This window comes from Equus asinus, chromosome 6 (genome assembly GCF_041296235.1).
Source record: "Equus asinus isolate D_3611 breed Donkey chromosome 6, EquAss-T2T_v2, whole genome shotgun sequence".
NCBI classification, from domain to species: domain Eukaryota; kingdom Metazoa; phylum Chordata; class Mammalia; order Perissodactyla; family Equidae; genus Equus; species Equus asinus.
In genome coordinates this window covers 45,693,291-45,716,960 of record NC_091795.1, presented here as the reverse complement: position 1 = coordinate 45,716,960, position 23,670 = coordinate 45,693,291, and the positions used below count along the sequence as shown (strand labels likewise).

Below are 23,670 nucleotides of genomic sequence, written 5' to 3'. Positions count from 1 at the left end.
TCATGCCAGGCCCTGGGGATTCAGGGATGACAAAAGCAGAGCCTTGCCTTCATCGGAGCTTGAAATGGAGATACATTAGAGATTATCCAGCCCAAAGTTTGTGTTTGCCCAACTGCATTGCAAGGAACTAATTGGAGGTCTTTAAATGGGTGGGATAAGGAGAGAAAGCTAAGCAGATATGCTCCAGCCCATCTCCATTAGCCACCCTGTTTCATCCAAAGGACTTCCACTTTGGTCGTTTTTATATATTGGGTTTCTCTATTAGATTTCCTTTTTTTAAAAAAGAGTTATGCTAAAAAAAAACAAAAAAACAAAAACGGAAAAAGAGACAGAATCAGAATCCAACTCTTTATTTTCTGTAAAGAATATTAAATTCTTGAGCCTGAGAATCATCCCGTGACATATCTGGCGGCAGTCTGGAGAGTCCAGCCGGTCTGCTGTCAGGTTGTCATTGCAGGTTGCCCAGGAGGTCAGCCGCTGCCTCCCCTCTGCCTTGTGCTGCTCAGGTTGGCAGGAGCTTTTCCACCTGTGGAGAAACAAAGCCTTGTGACAGATGCTGCATAGCACAAGCCTCCCCTGGACAGAGCAAGGAGCTGCACCCAGCGGTGCCTCCTGGCTGGAGGGCAGGGCGGCCTGCCAGTTGATTCCTGTTTCTCACCTTGGTTTTTGGTGCATGGAAGGGCATCTTGCCCCTGATTGTAAGAAGTGTTTGGGAGCTCTTGTGTGCATTTGCTGGCATTCTGAAAGGAGTAGATGCTCTTATGACCATGAAAGTCTGTTAATTTTCCCCAAGGTGTCCACATTTCTCTTGAAGCAGAGTTTGAAATTCCTGGGACTCCAATGATGATCAGGGCCAACATGAGAGTAGCCAAAATTATGGCAAAATATGGATTCAGTAGACTAGGGGTGACAGTTGAAGATCTAGGATGAGGAGAACAGATGAATCAATGGGTAAAACATTTCAGTTATGCAAAATTAATAAGTTCTAGAGATTTTCTGTATAACATTGTACCTATAGATAACAATACTGTATTGTACACTTAAAAATCTGTTAGGAGGGTAGATCTCATGTTAAGTGTTTCTACCAAAATAAACACCTTCAGGGATGTGTAAGGGACTTTCCTTTGCCTCTACCATGGAGGGTAGGCCTGAAGTTATTTATGGCTGAGAACTTCAGAGCCAGAGAGTAGCAAGTCTTGGTTTATCTGGTTTGAGAACAGAAATCACCAGCACTCCTGGGCATTCTATGTAGACAACTGTGAGCTTCTACATCCGCTAAGGTGGCTGGGCTATTTCATCCTGTCCATTCCCTTTTTGGTGGGTCTAGTGTCAAGGACCAGCCCCTTTCATTCATTCCTAATATTAACGGTCCTTGCCTTATCAAACTTGGAAATATGACATCCATTCTTATGTCTACCCTAGAGTCAAAAAGAATAATTTCAAGGACAAAATCCCTAAGATAAGATACTACAGTCATGCATTGCTTAATGATGGGGATATATTCTGAGAGATACATTGTTGGGCCATTTTGTCATTGTGCAAACATCATAGAGTGTACTTACACAAACCTAGATGGTATAGCCTACTACACACCTAGGCTACATGGTACTAATCTTATGGGGCCACTGTCACATATGAGGTCCATCATTGACTGAAATGTCATTATGTGGTGCAAGACTGTACTTTAGTGGAAACTTAGGGAAAAGAAGAGGAGGAGCCTGAGATACCGTGAAGAAAGTACAAGAGATTGAACAGAGGGGAAAAAGTGTCTTACACAGTGCCTAAGACATTGTAACTATTCAATAAACTTTAGTTGAATGAATGAATGAATGCTGAGGATGAGATGCCAGTCCTTATCAAACTGGGATTGGGAATAACTGATCTTCAAGTCTTGTATCTGAACATCTCAGAAAACTTCCCTGATAAGGACAGCGACTCCAGCATACATCCACTGTCAGATGTGTGGGCGGGGAGGTAGAGAAATCTGAGATAGGTAGGACTTTTGTTTGTCCAGAAACCGCTTATACTGCATCTGTTCCCCTTCTTGGGTTCACATCAAGAACCAGAATCTGCCAGAAAGGAACATTTGGAGAGCTTTATAAATAAGAAATCATAGAAAAGGATGAACACCTGAGAATCTGATCAGACTGAGAGAAATAGGAATTTGCCAGAATTTTAATACAAATGGCCATGGAAAAGATAGAGAATTTGGTATTGAGTATTTGCTGTCTTCCCAAGACAAAGTTCAAATGGATTTGATTTACACTTATAAGAAGACAGCCTAATTGCAACCTTGAAAGGGGCAAGATCAAGTAAGATTCTGAGTTTAACAGAAAAGAGGGTCTGATTTGTATTTAAGCACTCTCTTGAGAGCCAGCATGGGAATTCACACAGGGTCAGAGGCAAGCTCCTTCCCTGACCTCTACAAGGCTATCGCTGAAGCAGAAAAGAGTAGGAAGTAATAATTGTCTTTAATTTGGCAAGAAAAGCAGCTTTTAGCTTTTGATAAATAAGGATGAAGAACTGTCACATCTAGACACTGACATTCTCTGCAAGAAGTAGAGGACTAGAAGGTTCACAGACACATTTCCTTTGAATCAAGCTGTTTCTACTTCTGCAACAGAAAGTGACCTGGTTGACTTCCAGAGAAAGCTCATCAGGCCTCATGTAAATTCAGTATAAGACACGTTCTCAGGGCTCCTCTAGCCAGTTGACCTGATGTTGTTTTACAAATAAGAAAAGATGCCTTGAGTGACAAATGAACACATCCCAAATTCATGATAACAGTGGGAAGAACTCATAACTCATGATGCCCCCTCCTTGGGTCCTCTCTCTTCATGAGACTGCCACAGTAAAATACAGGAAATATTTTACTGACTGTCTTACATATGCTAACTCTCATTTGGGTACTGTGGAACAACAGGCAACATGTGATATGATACCGGCTCATGGGAAGACGTAAACCTCATTCAGAAGAAAAGACACTTGATGCTGTTAGAACCAGACAGCCTTGCACTGCAATTCGTGTGCCAAGAGTAGTGTTGGCACTAATTCCACTATTCAGTAACTAATATTTGATCTTCACCATTGCCATGTAAGCCAAAAAGCCCCAATGACAGAGACTGAAGCTTAGGTTAAATGACTTGCTTATGGTCAAATAGCCAGTAAGTTGCAGAAATGGAATTTGAAATTGGGACTATTTAAAACCGAGGTCCCTCCCACTATACTTTACGACCTTTCAATGTTGTAAAACTCTTGGTTTTTTATTAAGAGGAACAAAACCTAGTCGTCTCTAGAATCTAGCTGTTGTCATAGATTTATAAGGTGAGATAATTTTTTTTATTTAATTATTTTATTGAGGTCATATTGGCTTATAACATTGTGTAAATTTCAGGTATACATCACTATTTTCAGTATCTGTATAGACTGCATCGTGTTCACCACCAATAGTCTAGTTTTTATCCATCATCATACATATGTGCCCCTTTTCCCCTTTCACTCTCCCCCCAACTCCCTTCTCCTCTCGTAACCACTAATTTGTTCTCTTTGTCCATGTGTTTGTTTATCTTCCACATATATGTGAAATCATACAGTGTTTGTCATTCCCTGTCTAGCTTATTTCACTTAGCATAATACCTTCAGGGTCTGTCCATATTGTTGCCAATGGGACAATTTTGTCCTTTTTTATGGCTGAGTAGTATTCCATTGAATATGTATGTGTGTATATATATATATATATATATATATACACCACATCTTCTTTGTCCACTCATCTGCTGATGGGCACTTGGCTATGGTGATGAGATGAATTATTCTGAAATAATTCTTTTTTAAGCATTTGAATTCAGCAAAACCATTCTTTGAGGAGTGAAATGTCTCTTTGAAAAATTTGTTGGTTTCACTGACTTGTACATTCTTTGACAGGTGTCAAAATATGACAGAGATGGAGACTCGATCACAATCACTTTGCTGAATTCCTGCAGAATCAGAATATTCTGAGAACTGTGTGCTAGTCAGTATTAAACCACATCTTTGCAGAGTTCATGGAAAACAAGTCATGAATAGTGAATGTTCATTAACAGGGACTTTTTTTTAGGTTTCCAGGTATGTTTTCTAAAACAGTGAGAGATCACTGTAAAAAAAAAAGGGGGGGAAGTGCTACAAAAATGAGCATAATCCACAAACAAAAACAATAATAAAGGAAATAGATACATTAAACCACAGATCTGCAACTATAAAACTATAATACTAGGGGCCAGCCCCATGGTGCAGCAGTTAAGTGCGCAGGTTCCGCTTCTCAGCGGCCCAGGGTTCCCCGGTTCGGATCCCGCATGCAGACGTGGCTCCACATGGCATGCCATGCTGTGGTAGGCGTCCCATATATAAAGTAGAGGAAGATGGGCACAGATGTTAGCTCAGGGCCAGCCTTCCTCAGAAAAAAGAGGAGGATTGGCAGCAGTTAGTTCAGGGCTAATCTTCCTAAAAAAAGGAATTAATTAATTAATTAACAAAACTACAATATTAAAAGCCAGCCATGGACAATTATGTACAATGAATACCTTGAGCTAAAAATCTAACCCCATGCATTTAAAACTACTATAGTCACAGGAAGGAAATTTATAGGAATACATTCTCATTGTAAATAATACCAAGATTTTACATTTTAAAAATTAGGTCTAAATATACTGGAAATATCATGACAAAGAGAATAGCTGCATATTCAAATGCAACCCTTAATCACTTAGAAATTCATTACTTTTTAATTTGTTTTCCAAAATTACTCAAAAGATTTTCTTAGAACAAAACACATGGTTAACTGGGCCTGGGCCCCTCTTCGTAGCCACAGTGGCCCTCCCATCCCATTACTGGGTATCTATCCTAAGAACCTGATATCAGATATCTCAAGAGTCCGTTGCACCCCTATGTTCATCGCAGCATTATTTACAATAGCCAAGACGTGGAACCAGCCTACATGCCCAGAAACTGATGATTGGATAAAGAAGATGTGGTATATATACACAACGGAATACTACTCAGCCAAAAAAAAAGACGAAATTGGCCCATTCACAACAACGTGGATGGACCTCGAGGGCATTATGTTAAGCGAAATAAGTCAGTCAGAGAAAGACGAACTCTATATGACTCCACTCATAGGTGGAAATTAGTATATTGAGAAGGAGATCTGATTGGTGGTTACCAGGGAAAAGGGGGGGTGGGGGGAGGGTACGGAGGGGGAAGTGGTGTACCCACAACATGACTAACAAAAATGTACAACTGAAATCTCACAAGGTTGTAATCTATCATAACATTAATAAAAAAAAAAAAAATCACATGGTTAAATCATAGCACCTATCAACCCATTTATTATTGTTTTTGTTTGTGGGTTGTTGGATTATTTTTTTGGCCTCATAAAAAGCCAAAACTAGTTGAACAAGTTCTCCAAAAATACTATGCTGGAGCTGAAACCAAGCATGGAAAATTTTGGCTTGTGGGTGTGATTATGAATCACTAAAAATGATACTAGAAATCCACATGAAATATTCACTTTAGAAACCAATGGGAGATACGAAATACATGAGCTGGAAGAGCATAAATAGTGCCATAATTATTGGAGAGTCAGACAACACCAGAGAGAAAAGAAGCAAGGGCAGAAATTATTGCAGCTTCTGGCTCATGGCACAAATTGAAATGAAGCCCTCATAATTAGGGAAGCCAAGAATTATTTATATGTTCTGGGGCTTACCAACTGGAATACTTGAGCTACACTAGGTTTTGTCCTCAGACTAGATTCCAGCTGCCAACTTGCAATTTCATAGCAATAGTAACCCAAACAGCACATCTTGATGCAGCTCTTTTGACATGGGCCATGTAGTTACCAACAGTTTAAAGTGTTTAATTTAAAATAGTTATGTCCTCAACAGATATCTCTGACCGTCATTTCATTCTTCAGCCCCTCTATAAGATGATTCTCTAGACTTTTCATGAAGCTTCTTGGTAAAAATGTGACGGTGCCTGCTAAAAACTTCATTTGGTATTCTAAAACTTTGAAGTTTGATAACTTGGATTTAAGTATTGACAAAATGTTCCCAAGTCAAAATTGTGACATCAAACTGTCTGGGTCAACAAGCTATAAACTTTTTAGGAGTATAAAAGCCAAATGTTATCTAACAAAATATATTTGAGATCTATATGAGGAAAACTACAACTCTGATGAAAGACATCAAAGACTTACTAAATAAATGGAGACATATTTCATGTTCGTGGATAAGAAGCCTCAATATCGTCAAGACATCAGTTCTTCTCACAACTTGATCTATAGATTTAATGCAGTATGCAATCCAAATCAAAAGCCCAGCAGATTATTTTGTGGATATTGAGAAACTAATTCTAAAATTTACATGGAAGGGTAAAAGACTTAGTATAGCCAATTCCTTATTGAAGGACAAGAACAAAGTTGGAAGATAGACACTACTCTCCTTCAAGTCTTACTATAAAGCTACAGTGATGAAGACAGTGTGGTATTGGCAAAAGAATAGACAAATAGAGCAGTGGAACAGGATGGAAAGCCCAGAAATAGCTCCATTTTAATGTAGTCAACTAATCTTTGAGAAAAAAGCAAAGGCAATACAATGGAACAAGTATAGTCTTTTCAACAAATGGTGCTGGAACAACTGGATATTCACATTCAAAAATATGAATCTAGATACAGACTTTACACTCTTCACAGAAAGTAACTCAAAATGGACCATAGACCTGAATGTAAAACATAAACTATAAAACTCCTAGAAAATAACATAGGAGAAAATCTAATTGTCCTTGACTATGGTGATGACTTTTTAGGTACCACAAGTAATAACTACTTTCTAGGTAATTTTTAGGTATTAAAAACACAATTTGTGAAAGAAATCATTGATAAGCTTTACTTTATTAAAATTTAAAACTACTTCTCTGTGAAAGACAATGCCAAGAGAATGAGAGGACAAGCCATAGACTGGGAGAAAATATTTTCAAAAGACATATCTGATAAAGGACTGTTATGCAAAATATATAAAGAACTCTTAAAATCCAACAAGCAAATGAACAACCCAGTTAAAGAAAAGGGCAAAAAGCCTGAACAGACACCTTACCAAAGAAGATGGCAAGAAAGCATATGAAAAGATGTCTGATGTCATATATCATAAGGAAATTACAAATTAAAACAACAGTGAGATACTATTACACACCTATTAGAATGGTCACAGTCCAAAATACTGACAACACCAAGGGCTGTCAGGATATGGAGCAATAGGCACTCTCACTAACCGCTGGTGAAAATGCAAACGATACAGCCATTCTGGAAGACAGTTTGGAGTTTTCTTACAAAACCAAACATACTCTTAGCATATGACTCAGCAATCACATGCCTTGGTATTTACCCAAATGAAATGAAAACTTATGTCCAAATAAAATATGCACAATGATGTTTACAGCAGCTTATTCATAATTGCTAAGACTTGGAAGCAACCAAGAGGTCCTTCACTGGTGAATGGATTGATAAACTGTGATGTATCCAGACAGTGGAATTCAAGGCTAAAAAGAAGTCAGCTATCAAGGCATGAAAAGACATGGAGGAAACTTAAGTGCATATTACTGAGTGAAAGAAGCCAATCTGAAAATGCTTCTGTATGATTCCAACTATATGACAGTCTGGAAAAGACAAAACTACAGAGACAGTAAAAAGATCCATGATTGCCAGGCATTGGGGGAGGGAGGGATGAACAGGCAGAGCACAGAGGATGTTCAGGGCAGTGAAACTATTCTGTTTGATGCTACAATGGTACATACATGTCATTACACTTTTTGTGAAACCCACAGAATGTACAACATCAAGAGTGAACCCTAACGTAGACCTCAGACTTTGGGTGATAATGACGTGTCGGTGTAGGTTCATTGATTATAACAAATGTACCACTGTGGTGTAGAATGTCAATAGTGGGGGAGGTTGTTTGTGTGTGGGGACAGGGAGTAAATGGGAACTCTCTGTACTTTCCATTCAATTTTGCTGTGAGCCTAAAGCTGATCTAAAAATATTAAGTTTATAAATAATAATAAAAAATAGCCAAGGGCTTGCATGACTGGAGAGGGGGAGAGGTGGGGAGTGGTAGTGTTTGGTAGTGTTGCCAAGAGAGGAAGGAGCCCTATTCAACAAGAAATTTACTTCTTACATAATGAGCAAAGGGAATGAAACAACTTTATAAAATATCTGTTAGCAGCACAGGAGGTTGACTTGTCTTTTTGATTATTGGGAAATATCCATTAAAAAGGTGTATATAATGTAAATACAGCTTAAAGTTCTCAAAGCTTGCTCTAGAGTTCCCTGAGATGCTTTCCAGGGGTCAAAACTGTTTTTGTAACACTACTGATACATTATTTGCCTTTTTCACTGTGCTGACATTTGCACGCATGATGCAAAAACAAGGATGAGTAAAAATGCTGAAGCCTGAATAAAGGCAGTGGCGCCAGATTGTACTGGTAGCCACCATATTCTTCACCAGTACGCTCTCACAGATAAAAGAACGCCAGCTTTGGGGCTGGCCTGGTGGCGCAGCGGTTAAGTTTGCACGTTCTGCTTCAGTGGCCTGGGGTTTGCCAGTTTGGATCCCAGGTGTGGACATGGCACAGCTTGGCAAACCATGCTGTGGCAGGCATCCCACATGTAAAGTAGAGGAAGACGGGCATGGTTGTTAGCTCATGGCCAGTCTTCCTGAGCAAAAAGAGGAGGATTGGCAGCAGATGTTAGCTCAGGGCTAATCTTCCTCAAAAAAAAAAAAAGAAGAACACCAGCTTCACTTAAGAATGACTTTGATGGAGCTGTAAAAATGATGAATTTTATTAAATCTTGACTCCAGTACACACAACAAAAAGGGACATAGCACAAGGCACTTCCACTGCCCACGGGAGTATGATGGTTGTCTTAAGGTGAAACTCTGTGTGATTGTTTGTATTGTGGGCGAAACTAGCTGCTTTATTCAAAGAACATGATTTGTACTTAAAAGAACGGCTGACAGACAAACTGTGATTATTCAGACTTGGGCATTGGGCAGATATTTTCCGAAGAATGAATGAAGTGAGCCTGTCACTTCAAGGAAAATAACTGACAGTGTTTGTTGCCAGTTGTAAAATTTGAGCTTTCAAGCAAATAATTAAAATTTTGGAAAACTTGTATTCAACACTATGAGATTGACAATTTCCAATATTTAAAGACTTTTCTGGTAAAATCAGTGGTGGTATTGACGAATGTGATTTTTTGGATGTTGTAGAATGAAATGCGTCAACATTTAGAAGATCTGCATAACTCAGTGAACCATTATTCTCCAAATGACCGATGCGTGAATGTCATAAAATCATGCATGAGTAACAGACCCATTGAAAGTGCAAGAAGACTGATGCATTTTACTGTGAGAGAGTATTAAACATTCATTGATATAGTTTTAGATACTACGTGACAACTAACCTTTAAGAAACTACCACTTGTCAAGTGTGGATGTGGTGTCAAAGAATATCCACAGTTAGATTAAAAAAGGAAAAGCTACAAATATACTCCTCCATTTTCCAACTGCATAGTTGTGAGAGGCTGGGAAAAATGAAAAATGATCCCGCTCTTCTCATTCAGTTTTGCTTTGCTGTTGTTTTGGGAAATAGTTATTTTCATAAAAATAAGTTTATGTTATCAAGTATCATTATTATTTATGTTATCAGGTAGCTTATTATTGTAATTTTCAAATGCAGTTTAAATTTTGCTCAGTTTTAATTTTGAATGCAGTAAATATCGTTAGATAAAACTCACATAAACAGAAGTCCTTTGGAGTCTGTAATACTTTTTAAGAGTGTAAAGGGGTCCCGAGACCAAAAAGTTGAGAGCCAAATAATTTAAAGAGATAATGAAACAGATGCTGTGTACCTAATATAGAGCTTAAAGAATCAAACATGACCCGGATGTTTGAGGCTACTGTACGTCCTGTGCAGAATGTAGCTTCTTCCCTTCTCCCAGGGGTGAGCACATTGCATTAATCTTATATTAACTATTCTCTTGCTTTTCTTCATAGTTATCTCACAAACCTATCTCCCTATATGATATTTAATCTTGCCTGTTTTTGAACAGCATACAAATGGCACCATACTATCTACATGTCATAGTTTAGGTTTCCCTGAAAGCAATGCCAGACAAAAGGACCTGGGTTCAAGTAGGGTATTTTGGAGGTGATCCCAGGAAGCAGAAGTGTGGGGGTCAGAGTAGAAGCTAGAGAAGGGAGAAAGCAAATAAAAGTACATTATTGGGCTGGTTACTGCTGTGGGCAACTGAGGTAGAGACCTGCTGTGTACCCTCTGTGAAAATGTATAAAACATATTTCAGAATTGGCCCACCAGCCCAAAGGAAAGGAGACTGGGCATTATTCACTGCCTTTATCTCCATTTGGTTAAAAGTTTTTCTCAGAGGCTTAATGCCCTCGCATGTTCAGGCTAAGTGGCTTCCCATGGTTCTGAGACAGGCCTGAAGCAGAAAAGCAGAGACCCCTCTTTGTGACCTTGAGATGGCACACTACCCATTGCATGGAACTGTCCACCACAGCTGCCTAAAATCAGGTGAGCTATAGGAGTGGAGTGAGGGGCACCACAAGTGTCAGCCACACAGTCTATATTCTTTTATGACTTCCTTCTTTCCCTCTAGAGTATGTTATTGAGACATTTTAGATTGATATGAGTAATCTTAGCTAATTCATTTCCACTGATGTGTAGTACTCTATTGTCTGACTATTCTACAACTTAATCTCCATTCTATTGCTGGACATTTGGTTTATGTCTTGACGTGGGGTCTTTTGTTAATGCTACTGCAGGAAAACAAACACACAAACATTTTCATGTCCTTACATTCCACATAAAAATTTCATAATCAGCAGAAATGAAGTCTCCACCTCACTTTTTTTTTTTTTGGCTTGTAACATTGTGTAATTTCAGGTGTATATTATTATTTGTCAATTTCTGAATAGACTTCATTGTGCTCACCACCAGTAGTCTAATTTTTGTTCATCACCATATATGTGTGCCCATTTACCCCTTTCTCCCACCCCCAAACCCCCCTCCCCTCTGGTAACCACTAATCTGTTCTCTTTATCCATGTGTTTTTTATCTTCCACATATGAGTGAAATCATGCAGTATTTGTCTTTCTCTGTCTGGCTTATTTCGCTTAACATCATACCCTCAAGTTCCATCCTTGTTGTTGCAAATGGGATGATTTTGTCTTCATTTATGGCTGAGTTGTATTCCATTGTATAAATATACTACATCGTCTTTATCCATTCATCCGTAGAAAGGCACTTGGGTTGCTTCCACATCTTGGCTCCTGTGAATAATGCTGCAATAAACATGTCTCCATATTTGTATATGATGCCAGGTAATGGTCTACTTTCATTGTTTTGCATGTGGCTGTTCAGTTTTCCCAACACTATTTATTGAAGAGACTTTCCTTTCTCCGTTGTATGTTCTTGGCTCCTTTGTCGAAGATTAGCTGTCCATAGATGTGTGGTTTTATTTCTGGGCTTTCACTTCCATTCTATGTATCCGTGTGTCTGTTTTTGTGCCAGTATCAAGTTGTTTTGATTACTATAGCTTTGCTGTATATTTTGAAGTCAGGGATTGTGATGCCTCCAGCTTTGTTCTTTTTTCTCAGGATTGCTTTGGCTATTCAGGATCTTTTGTTGTCCCATATAAATTTTAAGATTCCTTGTTCTATTTCTGTGAAGAATATCATTGGGACTCTGATTGGAATTGCGCTGAATCTGTAGATTGCTTTAGGTAGTGTGGACATTTTAAGTATATCTATTCTTCTAACCCATGAGCATAGAATATCTTCACATTTTTTTATGTCTTCTTCAATTTCTTTCAATAGTGTCTTACAGTTTTCAGTGTATAGGAATTCACCTGTTTGGTTAAGTTTACTCCTAGATATTTTATTCTTTTTGTTGCAATTGTAAATGGGATTGTATTCTTGATTTCTCTTTCTGCAAATCTGTTGTTAGTGTATAGAAATGCAATTGAGTTTTTAAAATTAATTTTGTACTCCGCAACTTTGCTGTAGTTATTGATTATTTCTAATAGTTTTCTGATTGATTCTTTAAAGTTTTCTGTATATAACATCATGTTTTCTGCAAACAGTGAGAGTTTCATTCACTTCTTAATTGCCTATTTGGATTACTTTTATTTCTTTTTCTTGCCTAATTGCTCTAGCCAATACCTCCAGTACTATGTTAAATAAGAGTGGCAAGACTGGGCACCCTTGTCGTAGTCCAGTTCTCAGGGGGATGACTTTCAGTTTTTCAACATTAAGTATGATGTTGGCTGTGGGTTTGTCATATATGGCCTTTATTATGTTGAGGTATCTTCCTTCTGTACCAATTTTATTGAGAGTTTTTCTGATAAATCAATGTTGGATCTTGTCAAATGCTTTCTCTGCATCTATTGAGATGATCATGTGATTCTTATTCCTCACTTTGTTAATGTGGTGTATCACCTTGTATTATTTGTGGATGTTGAACCATCCCTGCATCCCTGGAATAAAATCGACTTCATTGTGGTGTATGATCCTTTTAATGTATTACTGTATTCAGTTTGCCAGTATTTTGTTGAGGATTTTTGTGACTAAGTTGAAGTGTATAGTTACTTTTGATGCTTTCTTTACTTTTACCTTTTAAGTTATAATTGAGTATTTTCCTCCCTGTTCTGATAGAGAGCTGCAGATTTTTGATTTTGTCCGTCTATTTATCTCCTTGCTCAAAGCTTTGTAGACCTTTGCCTTTTTGTTTCTGGTGTGAGCACATCTTTAATTATTGCTTGTATGGCAGGTCTTGTGGTGATGAACTCCTCAGCTTTTGTTTATCTGGGAAAGCTTTCATTTCTCCATCATATCTGAAGGAAAGTTTCGCTGGACAGAGTATTCTTGGCTGAAAGAGTTTATCTTTTAGTATTTTGAATATATCATTCCATTCTCTCCTAGCCTGTAGGGTTTCTGCCAAGAAATTCACTGAAAGCCTGATAGGGTTTCCTTTGTAGGTTATTTTCTTCTGCCTTACTGTTCTTACTATTTTTTCTTTGTCATTGACTTTTGCCAGTTTTACTACTATATGCTTTGGAGAAGGCCTTTTATCATCGATGTAATTAGGCATTCTATTAGCTTTGTGTATTTATCAGTCCAGTTCCTTCCCAAGGTTTGGGAAGTTCTCAGCTATTACTTCTTTGGACAAACTCTCTGCTCCTTTCTCCCTTTCTTCTCCCTCTTGAATACCTATAATTCTTATGTTGCTTTTCCTAATTGGGTCAGCTATTTCTTGGAGAATTCTTTCATTTTTTAAAAATCTTTGTCTCCTCCTCCATCTGTAGAATTTCTATATTTTTATACTCTAAATCACTACTTCTTTCCTCCATATAATCAGTTCTATTTGTTAAGGAGTCTAGATTATTTTTTATTTCATTAATTGTGTTTTTCATGTCCAGAATTCCTGATTAATATTTTTTATAGTTTCAATCTCTTGTGAAAAGATTCATTTTATTCCTGAGCTCATTGAACTGTTTTTCTGTGTTCTCTTGTAAATTGTTGAGTTTCTTTATGACAGCTATTCTGAATTCTCTGTCATTTAGGTTGTAAATTTCTGTGCCTTGAGGGTTGGTTTCTGGAGAATTGTCATTTTCTTTCTGGTCTGAATTGTTGCTGCAGTTTCTCATGGTGTTTGATGAACTAATCTTTAGTCTGGGCCTTTGTGGTAGTATTAAGTTGTAGATTTCACCTACTACTGCTAGGGGGAAGCAGGAGCAGAATTTCTGGTCCCACCTCATCTTCTGGAAGCTGTGGGGGTACTATGAGTGCTTGCGCCAGCCTGGGGAATATTCAGTTGCTTGTGTGGACTGTGCTTGGTGGGCAGGACTTTCTCACCAGACCAAACTAGGGCCACTCCTTGGGGCCACAGTGGCATGGTGAGCTCCCTCCCATAGGGGAAGTGATCATGTGCAGGCTAAGGGCCTCTTCCTACAGTCATCCTGTGCATGTTCTCACTTTTGGGGCAATTGTGCCAGGCTGGAAAATGTTTGTGCACATGCACAGGGCTACTGGGGGAGGGCAGGGAGTGCTCTCCTAGCTCCACCACTTCCCGGGGGTCAGAAAAGCCACCCTCAGATGTATAGCTGTGTGTGTCTCTCAAGCGTCCTCTTCTGCAGTGTGGGCTTCCTCCATTGGTCAATGAATGTTCATTTAGTTGTAATTCAAAAGGGGGAGAAACAAATGGAACAGGTCACTCCACCATATTGCTGACGTCCTCCACCTCGTTTTTGCATTTCCAATCTTGCATGAATTTATTGACCAACCTAAGTTACATTTTGGCTTGGATTCTGGGGAATGTAATTTTGACTTTCTGCCTCTGTAGTACAGGAAGGCACACTAGAAGGAGTACCATGTCCAATACACTAGGCAACCAGGCAACAGCTATGAAAATTAAAAATCCACATACCCTTAGATCCTGAGATTTTACTCTGGTAATACATTCCATAGAGATAAAATTATGAATATAAAAAAGCATATGTACAATGCCATTTATTGCAGAACTGTTTGTAGTGGATTGAAAGCAAATGTTCTTTAATAAAGGAATGGCTGAATATATTGAAATAAGCCACATGTTGGAATATTATATAGCAAAAAAAAATGAATTAGAGCAATAGCAGATGACTTGGAATGATTCCACAATGCATTATTGAGTGCAAGAACATACACATTACATAATCCCATTTTTTTTGTAAAACAATGGCCAACAAAAGGCATATATATTATATATATATATATATATATATATGATTATATAGGTATAGAAGGTGACCCAGTAGGTTGTAAACAGAGCTTATGATTATAAAGGTGACATAAAGCTAATGTACTTTAGCAAAGAAGAGGAGTAGGAAATATATATATATATTTATATATAAAAGGATGGTTCCCTCAGTGTGATTATTTTATGAGGTTGGGATTTTAAGCAACATTTACCTTCTTTATATTTGTATGTATTTTATTTATAAATAAATTTATAAAGTATAAATCTATTTGTATGTATGTATAAATCTATTTATAAATGTATGTTGTATTTATTTCTATTTTTGTGTGCTATTAAAGTTATTCATAGTGAATGTATATTATTTACATAGTCAATATGAAACAACAAATCCATTGTTAGTGTGAAAAATGCCTTCTGCCTAATGGAACTGGGGGTAGAATTATTGTTTTACATCATCCATTTTTGTACAATTAGATTTGATACCATGTGTATATATCTATAACTTTGATAAATGTACAAAGAAATAAAATTATTTTAAGTTAGCAAATGAAATAACCTTATTTGGGCTAAGGTTGATTCTTGCATCTAACGGTTTGGAGTTCACCCAGTTCTACCTCCTCACTCCATTAATTAAACTTCTCTACCACAGTATCAACTGTCCTTTCCCACTCCCTCCTTCTCTGAAGGTTAGAAACATACTCACCTATCTTTCATCTTAGAAAATCCTCCCTTGATGTTATGGCCTCATCTAGCTACCACACTGTCTCACAGCTTTGCTTTGTAGCTCTGAGGAAACAACATAAAAGAGTTGCTTACCCTCACTGTCTGCCACCTCATTTATTCCTCATAACCCTGCATTGTAGCTTTTGCCCCAGCAAATGTTTCCCTGGAACTCCCCCACCAAGGTCATTATGTCCTTCTTATTGCCAGCTCCAGTCACCCTGGTGTCTCAGGAGCACTTGACCCTCTGAGCAGCCATCTTCTTAAAGCTCTTTCAGTTGTTTCTTACAGGACGTTATTCTCTCCCCGTTGTCTTTCTGATTGCTTTGTATGCATGTTCTCTGGACCTTCTGCTACCCCCTCATCTGCCTTTTCTCAAATGTCAGTGTCTCTCAGGCTCCCACCTCCTTTCCTTCTCACTCCATTCACTTTCTCTGGGGATAACATTCATCCTCATTGCTTCAACAGGGAGGACAAATCTGCATGGATATCTCTCCAAAGTTCCTGACCCACATTTCAAACAGCCTCCTGGAAATCTCCTATATGTCTCACTTGTTCATTAAACTATACATATGAAGGATAGAATGTATTGTCTTCCCTTCAAAATATGCCCACACCACAGACCAGCCCTGGTGGCCTAGTGGTTAAGTTCAGCGCACTCCATTTCTGCAGCCTGGGCTCGATTCCCAGGTGCAGACCTACACCACTCTATTAGCAGCCATGCTGTGCTGGCAGCCCACATGCTAAAAACTAAAGGGAGATTGGCACAAGTGTTAGCTCAGCATGAATCTTCCTCAGCAAAATGTATATATATATATATACCCACACCAATCATCAATCTGTGTTCCCTATCTTGTCAAATGATGTCACCATCCACCAGTCCACGAGAGGGAACGTGAACCATGAAGTCATCATATAACCTTGATTCTTATTGTATCTAATAACCAGGTTCTTTGGACTCTACCCCTTAAATACTTCCCAAATTCTTCTGTTCACTCCCTGGCTTCCACTTTGCCCTTAGTTCACCCTATCACTCAACTGAATGCTTACAATCTCTTATCTGTAGTGGCACCACATTCAAGCCATCCTTCATGTTGCCAGCAGTGTGAACTTTCTTAAATGCAAAACTGAATAGATCACTCCCATGCTTAAAATTTTTGAATAACTTCCCATGACCTGCATGACCAAGTTTAAACCATTTAGAATGACATGTAGGACCTGCCCCACTTACCTCTCTGAAATCATCTCTTTACCACTTATCCACATGTGAGTGACTCACCCTTCAACATACCAAATTGTTTACATTTCCCAAGTCCAGCTGCAAAAAACAAACTATGCCTTTGGGAAAGCATCCTTTACCTCGCGCCACACTTCTCTGATACAACGTCGCCCATGCATAATTCCATGTTTCCGTCTGCTTCCCCAGAAGACAGTGAGTGCCTCCAGGGGGGCTGTAGTCTACTCCCATGCATAGCACATGCTATGTATTTGCTACATATTGGTGGAATATTGCATAATCTCATGTTTGCATGTATAGACACTGAGTATCAATAGCAGGAAGTGACTGTCCCCTGTCAGACGACAAGAAATAAGGCCACATGAAATAAAACCCCACTCTTGCCTGGAATCTGTGTTGGGTGCTCTTCTCACCACAACCCATGTCCTTCTATGTTAGATATATAAACTCAAGTAAGGTGTTTCCATCTTGGACCTCAATTTTCTCATCTCTGGGACAATTATTTCCAAGAAATCATTAAGCTCTGATATTTCATGATGAGTTCAAATCTCCACTCTATCACTAGGGCAAGTTATTTCACCTCTCTATGTCTTAGTTTCCTTATCCGTAAAATGGGGGTAACAATAGTAACTTAATTCATAGGGTTCTTATGATGATTAACTGGGAGAATAATTTAAAGAGCTTAGGAGAATGCCTGACCCATGATAAGCATTCGATGAATGTTAGCTGTTATTATATTCCGTATAGGTATGGAGCCAAACCACTCAAGCCCTTCTACAACAGAAGTGGATGGCCAAAGTTCAGCTAACTGGCTGTTTAAAAACAATAGCTTAGGAACTGATTTTTGTGTGGCCAACATAGTCATCATTCTTAGCTTGTGGTTAGCTTTCCAGATAGCCCATAGCTCAGTATAATATTAAGAGAGCCTCCGTATCCAAAAACCATGAATTGAAAATAATTGTCAAAAAATGGCAGATACTTATCATTCTTCAGTAGGTTTTTTTCCAACGATTTTGGACAACTTTAAGCTCTAAATGTATCACTAATTTCACCTCACTTAAATCATTGGTAAGGCAGTTTTGAAAGTTAGGGTAATGCCTACTACTTTTTATACTACTTTCCTGAAAGTTTCTACCAACTTTAACATAAGCTTTCCTTCTCAAGCCTATGATGTATATTTCCATGAAAAAAAATCAGGAAAAAATGATTTTTTTAATTATACAGAAGCTGAATTTTATAACCTCTAGGCTCATGCTCCTGATTTTTTTCCTTTGTTTGGTTACTGTAACAGAAGATGGTTAAATGCTCATCTTTGAAAATGTGATGCAAATTCATAGAAACTAGCATTATTCCAAGATCCAATCAAAAGAGCAAGAAAAAAATATCATTTAACACAATTACACCAGGCTAGATGCCAGCACATCTAGAAATGCCCCACCTTCAGATCTGGCAATCTGTGTTTCAAGTGCCCTAGACAACACTAAATCAAGACTATCTTTGCCAGTGTTGTCCATGCCAGTGTGTATTCCGAAGAAAATCTAATCTGTATGTTTTTCATTCATTTATAAATCATCAAATATTGATTTAACATAGCTGGTGCATCACCAAGAAACATCTAAGTTGTTTTATGATTCCTTTAACCAGCAACCACCCCAAAACAGAAATTTATATCTTGCCTGCCATAAACAAAAGAGAACATTAAATTTTGAATCAGAGATAGAAACTGACAATTCAGTGCAGTTCATGGTGGCACTCAATTTTGAGGTTCCAGGTTTTCCTTTCTCCTGCTGACAGAGAAGAGGAATAGAAAATCAGGAAAAACAAATAAAACAACACTGACAGTATCTGCCTTGGGTCTCTACCAGGGGGGTTGGACATGGCTTGTTCTGGGAGTCAGTCTGTTTTCTCTGCCCCTGGATATTGAATTGTACTTGGCAGGAGAGGAGGAGCAGGAGCTACAGGAAGATGAGCAGAGACCCAGTGAACAGCTGCCTAGTTAGGATGCTGTGGGATGCTGCCTGTGGACTCCTGATGGGTACTCTGGGCTTAGATACGCAGAAGAGGTGTCAGGTGGCAACCAAGTCAGTATGTGCCTACTGCATTCTCTTAGTGCCCGAGGCAGCTCAGGAAGCTAAGGGATACTGCCAGAAATGGCACCTTTTTTCTTGTCAACACAATCACAAACATGAAATGCAGCTGAGTACTGGTTGCAAATGGGGGATCATGCTCTGCTGGAGTCTGTGCAATGGGGCGCAAAACAATCCCCTCCTCCGCCTGTTCCTCACCACGGGAGTGCCATAACTATCTTTGTTGAACGCCAGCGCACCAGCACCTCTCAGCTACAGCAAACGACAGTTACCTCTGCTTTTAAACGCCAAAGAAAAACACTACAGACTACAGAAAGCATAAAGCAGAAGAACCTCTGAATGCCCCTAGGCTGCCTGTGATTGTCATTTTGAAGGATTGTTATTACTATATTTTGACACCAGTGGACATATTGAACTTCTTTCCTTAGTGCCATTGGTGTTAGCAGGATCAAAGGTGTGTGTGCACATCTGTGTGTCTGCACAGGCCTGGCAGGAGGTGAGATGGATGAAACAGGAAGAAGGGAGAAAAAAATGGGAACCTGAAGAAGGAATGAAAGATGAGGGTGGATGGGAGCCCTGATTTGAGGTTATGTGGCTCATAGAAGATGAATCATTCTATAATATAGTTCAAAGTGGGGACCAGCACTCATATCTCCTTCAAAGGCATTCTGTCCCAGTGAGTCACTTTCTCTGAGCTTATTGAAGGAACCAAAAATCCCATTTATTGTGGGCAAGACTGATCCCAGGCATAGGAAATGGAAGCATGGGGCAGATGCAAAGCTGTGGCTTCAAGCTAGCTGTAAGAGCAGTAATTAGAACCCATGAATCTTTACTCACTTCTCTGATGGCATTTGTTTGGTATCTGTTATGTGCCAGGCACTGTGATAAGTGCTGAGGATATAAAGATGAATAACAAGGTATAGGGCAATCCAAAGGGGACGTAGAACTGGCCCCTTTATAACACAATGGGATGTGTCTTATAAAAGGCTGAAGAACACGTGACTAAGGAAGGGAGCATAAAGGAGCAGTACTTAACAGAACCTGGGGGAAAGGGATACTTTCTGGGGGAGAGCATAATGTCTTCCCAAAGGACGCTTGAAGGAGGTGAGGAAGCAGAAGTTAACCAGCTTGATGAAAACAGGAGAGTTCTAAGCAGAGGGAATAATCATAGCTAACACCTGTATAGGGTCCGTACCAAGAACTCGCCTACACACTTCACCTACAGCAACTCCAGCTGTACAACCACCATATCAGAGAAGCCAAATCATCACCCACAGTTCTGTTTTACAGATAAGGAAAGTGAGACACAGAATAAGTAACCCGATCAACATCAAGTAGCTAATAATGGGCAGAACCCAAATTTTAACCCAGGTGGTCTGTGTTTGGAGTCCATGCTCTTAACTGCTATCATATGCTACCTTTTTTTCATAGAAAATTTTTAAAAAGGTAAAAAGATGTGGAGCATTCAAGTACCCTTGGTTCAGTTCAAACAGTTCATCTGCTGTGGATCAGGCATCATACCAAGTGCTGATGTTACAAAGATGAGTAAGGCTCATTCTTGCCCCCAAGATGCTTAAAATATAACAGGGAGAGAGACCCTGAAACATCTAATTCCAATATAATGTGGAATAACGTTTAGCTATGTTAGCTGACTTTGTTTTCATTCCCTAGAATTCCTTTTTATTATATGGTCCTCTCCCATCCAAACTAAATATCAGGGTTGTTAAAGCAGAAAAGCAAAAAAAAGAGGCTTTTTGAAGAGCAAAGAGCAAAATCCAGGGTCTGAAGGCCCCAGGGCGTGAAGAGCATGCCGTAAATGCTAGATTGGGAAGAGGTCAGCATGATGCAAGATTCGGGGTAGCCCTCCTCCTTCCACTCACCCCAACCACCAGCCCCTCCATGAGATGAAGATTCTCTAGCCTGGGAGGACAGGAGGAGAAGAAGCAGAGAACCAAAAGAGTTGCAGGCTGGTGTGAGGCCCTGAGATGGGTCCCAGTGACAGATGCTTTGGAATGATCCAAGAGCAGAGGAGACTGCACCTTGCGTCCTGGGCAACTGGCTATGAGTCTGGCATCTGGAAGAGAGGTCTGAGTGGGAGAGATGAATTTGGTGTCATCAGCACATAGCTGGTATTTACAGCATGAGGCTGGACGAGATCACTAAGGGAAAGCGGTGGGAGGTTTCAAGTAACCCTTTGCACCCAGAGTAAGACAGACTCACTGGAGGTGTCTATGCAGCTGGGGCTGGGATGTCCTCATAGACTCTCTCTGCACCCAGTGTGATGCATTTCCCGTACTTCCCATTTGAAGCTCCATGAGCACAGAGATATTAACCGTTTTACTCACTATTTACTATTTTATTCACTATTCATGCAGTTCCCATACTTCCCATCAGAAGCTCCCTGAGGGCAGGGATATTAACTGTTTTATTCACTTCTATATTCCCAGAGCCTAAATAGTGCCTGAGACATAATAGGTGCCCCTAATTTGTGTAATGAATAAATGAATATGCTTTGTAAGGGTTTTTGAAACAAGGGGAGGCTTGCGGTTTATTAACTCCTTCAACAAATCACTACTATTTGCAGGCTCTGTTCTAATTACTCGGAATATATCCACAAACAAGAAAAGAAAGATTCCCGCACTCTTGGAGCTTATATTTTGTTAGAGGAGACAGATGACAAACACTGAACCAGAATTATGAGTTTGTTGTAGAGGATGCTGCCCTGCAGGATCAGGCTGAAATCTCCCTCTCTGGGGCTTTGCCTGAAACGTACCCCTCCTTGATGTCTTCTCCTTACTGCTCCTGCTCCCCACCCCACTTCTTGGTTTCTTCTGGGAGCACTTCCTTAGTAAATTGATGTACACAAAATTTCCTCTCAGGGTCTGCTTCTGAGGAACCTGACCAAAGACAGGAGTTGTGCTAGAAATTAAGCTTGGTTATAGAAAAATAAAATAAAGTTTTTACTTCTTGCATCCCTGAGTTGACAACTTGAGCCTGGTACCTGCTGTAAATTTAATGCAGTAAATGCTACAATCAAAATTTGCACAAAGAAGTGGCACATGGTTCCCTGTGAAGGGATCAGAAAGAGCTTGCTGGAGGATGAGTAGAAATCAGCTGGGTGAAGAGTGGTGAAAGTCATGCTAAGAAGATAGTAAGGACAGAGGTGCAGCAGTCACAATGTGTAGGGGCCTGCGGCTGGCTCAGTAGGTCTGCAGCAGAGCATATGGCCATAGATAAGCAAGGTTGGGAGGTATTTGGACCATGGGGTGTATGGGGGGATGAGTAGGAGGAAAGGGAAGCACCTGAAGATGATGCAAAGTGGCAAAAAAAGAGATCAGTCATGAGAGTCTTCCAGGTTAACAATTTGAACTTCTGCTAAAGGCGTTCAGGGCCACAGAAGAGTTTTGTTTTCTTTTATAATTAGGTCATATAGTCATATGGTGCAAAATTTAAAACCACAAAAGGTTTACTGTTAAGAAGAGTCTCTCTCCCCTCCTTTCCCTAATCATGAAACCACTGACACAATTTTCCTGAGTATCTTTCAGGAAATACGCTTTGCATATATAAGCAATGTTCACATGTAACCCTGTTTTGATCTCCTGACCCTGTATGGTGATGATCCTTGCACATTATTGCAGAGTTGTAAGCAGGGGAGTGATATGATCTGATTAGCAACCTATAAATACTATTACAACTGCAGTGTACAGAACAGATGGGGAGGAGAACATGCAAGAATGACGTAAGATAATAGCAACATAATGGAGAGAAAAGAAAGACTTTAAAACTAGCTCTTTTCATCAAACAATAACCTTCAATATTTATTTAGTGCATCTCTTGTATAGAGCTCAAAGCATCTTCATCCAATCTCCAAACTACATTGTGGCCTGCTGAGAAAAGATGTTCAAGCTTGCAGTTTGCATACGGGAGAGACAAGATATATAGAAAGGTAAGTTTAGGACACCCTAATCCTGGATCTAATAATCTCTCCCCTGAATATCCTAACTCTAGCTTCTTGGTGGTCCCAAATCACCAGTACATTGAGTGGGCAACTTTCACCAAGAATCACAAGAGTCAATTACTGCACCAGTAAAGTAAATGACATAAGAGTGCCTAGAAATTGGGGGAAGACTTTTTGTTCTTGTGCTTACAAACACTTTAAAGACTCTGGGGTAATATAAAGTATTATTAAGTTACCAAAATTTCAAATAATTATTTCCAGAAGCAAGAAAAGAAATTAGACACAGGGCAGATTCTCCCATTAAAGGTTCTCTGGACAATTAACTTGATTCTGCTTAATGTCATCCAAACCCAGTGCTCAGGGCACATTCAATAACCATGATGGATTCTCCTTTTCAAGGGTGGACTTGGAAGGCTTTGGTAGGCAGGCTCTTAAGATGGCCTTGAATGATCCCCATCTCATGGTATTCATGTCCTGTGGAATTTCCTCCTCATGAAGGTAAGCTGGACCTAGTGACTTACTTTCTAATAAACGGAATAAGGGAAGAGATAGGATGTTACTTCTGTGATTAGGTTACAAAAGATTGTGACTTCCATCTTGCTGGCAGATTCTCTTTATTGTCTTATAGGCTTGAATATTTTGATGAAGCAAGCTGCCGTGTTGCAGAAGCCCATACAGCAAGGAACAAGGGTGACCTTCAGCAGATAGCCAGCAGGATCTGAAGCCTCTAGTCTAATACCCTGAGAGGAACTGAATTCTACAAACAACCATATGAGTGAGCGTGGAAGCAGATCCTGCCCCAGTCCAGCCTTTAGATGAGA

The 23,670-nt window shown here is 39.4% G+C and overlaps 1 long non-coding RNA gene across 2 annotated transcripts in view; it reads right to left on the bottom strand.

Annotated features, from left to right (window-relative positions):
* Positions 1 to 334: 334 nt before the first annotated feature.
* Positions 335 to 23,670, bottom strand: part of LOC106828345 (uncharacterized) — a 117,229-nt gene continuing 93,893 nt past the window's right edge. For both annotated transcript variants that reach the window (XR_006529283.2, XR_011503968.1), the window contains 2 exons: positions 659 to 921; positions 335 to 526 (listed from right to left, as the gene is read on the bottom strand). This is a non-coding gene — a long non-coding RNA (uncharacterized lncRNA). The remainder of the gene's footprint in view (positions 527 to 658; positions 922 to 23,670) is intronic.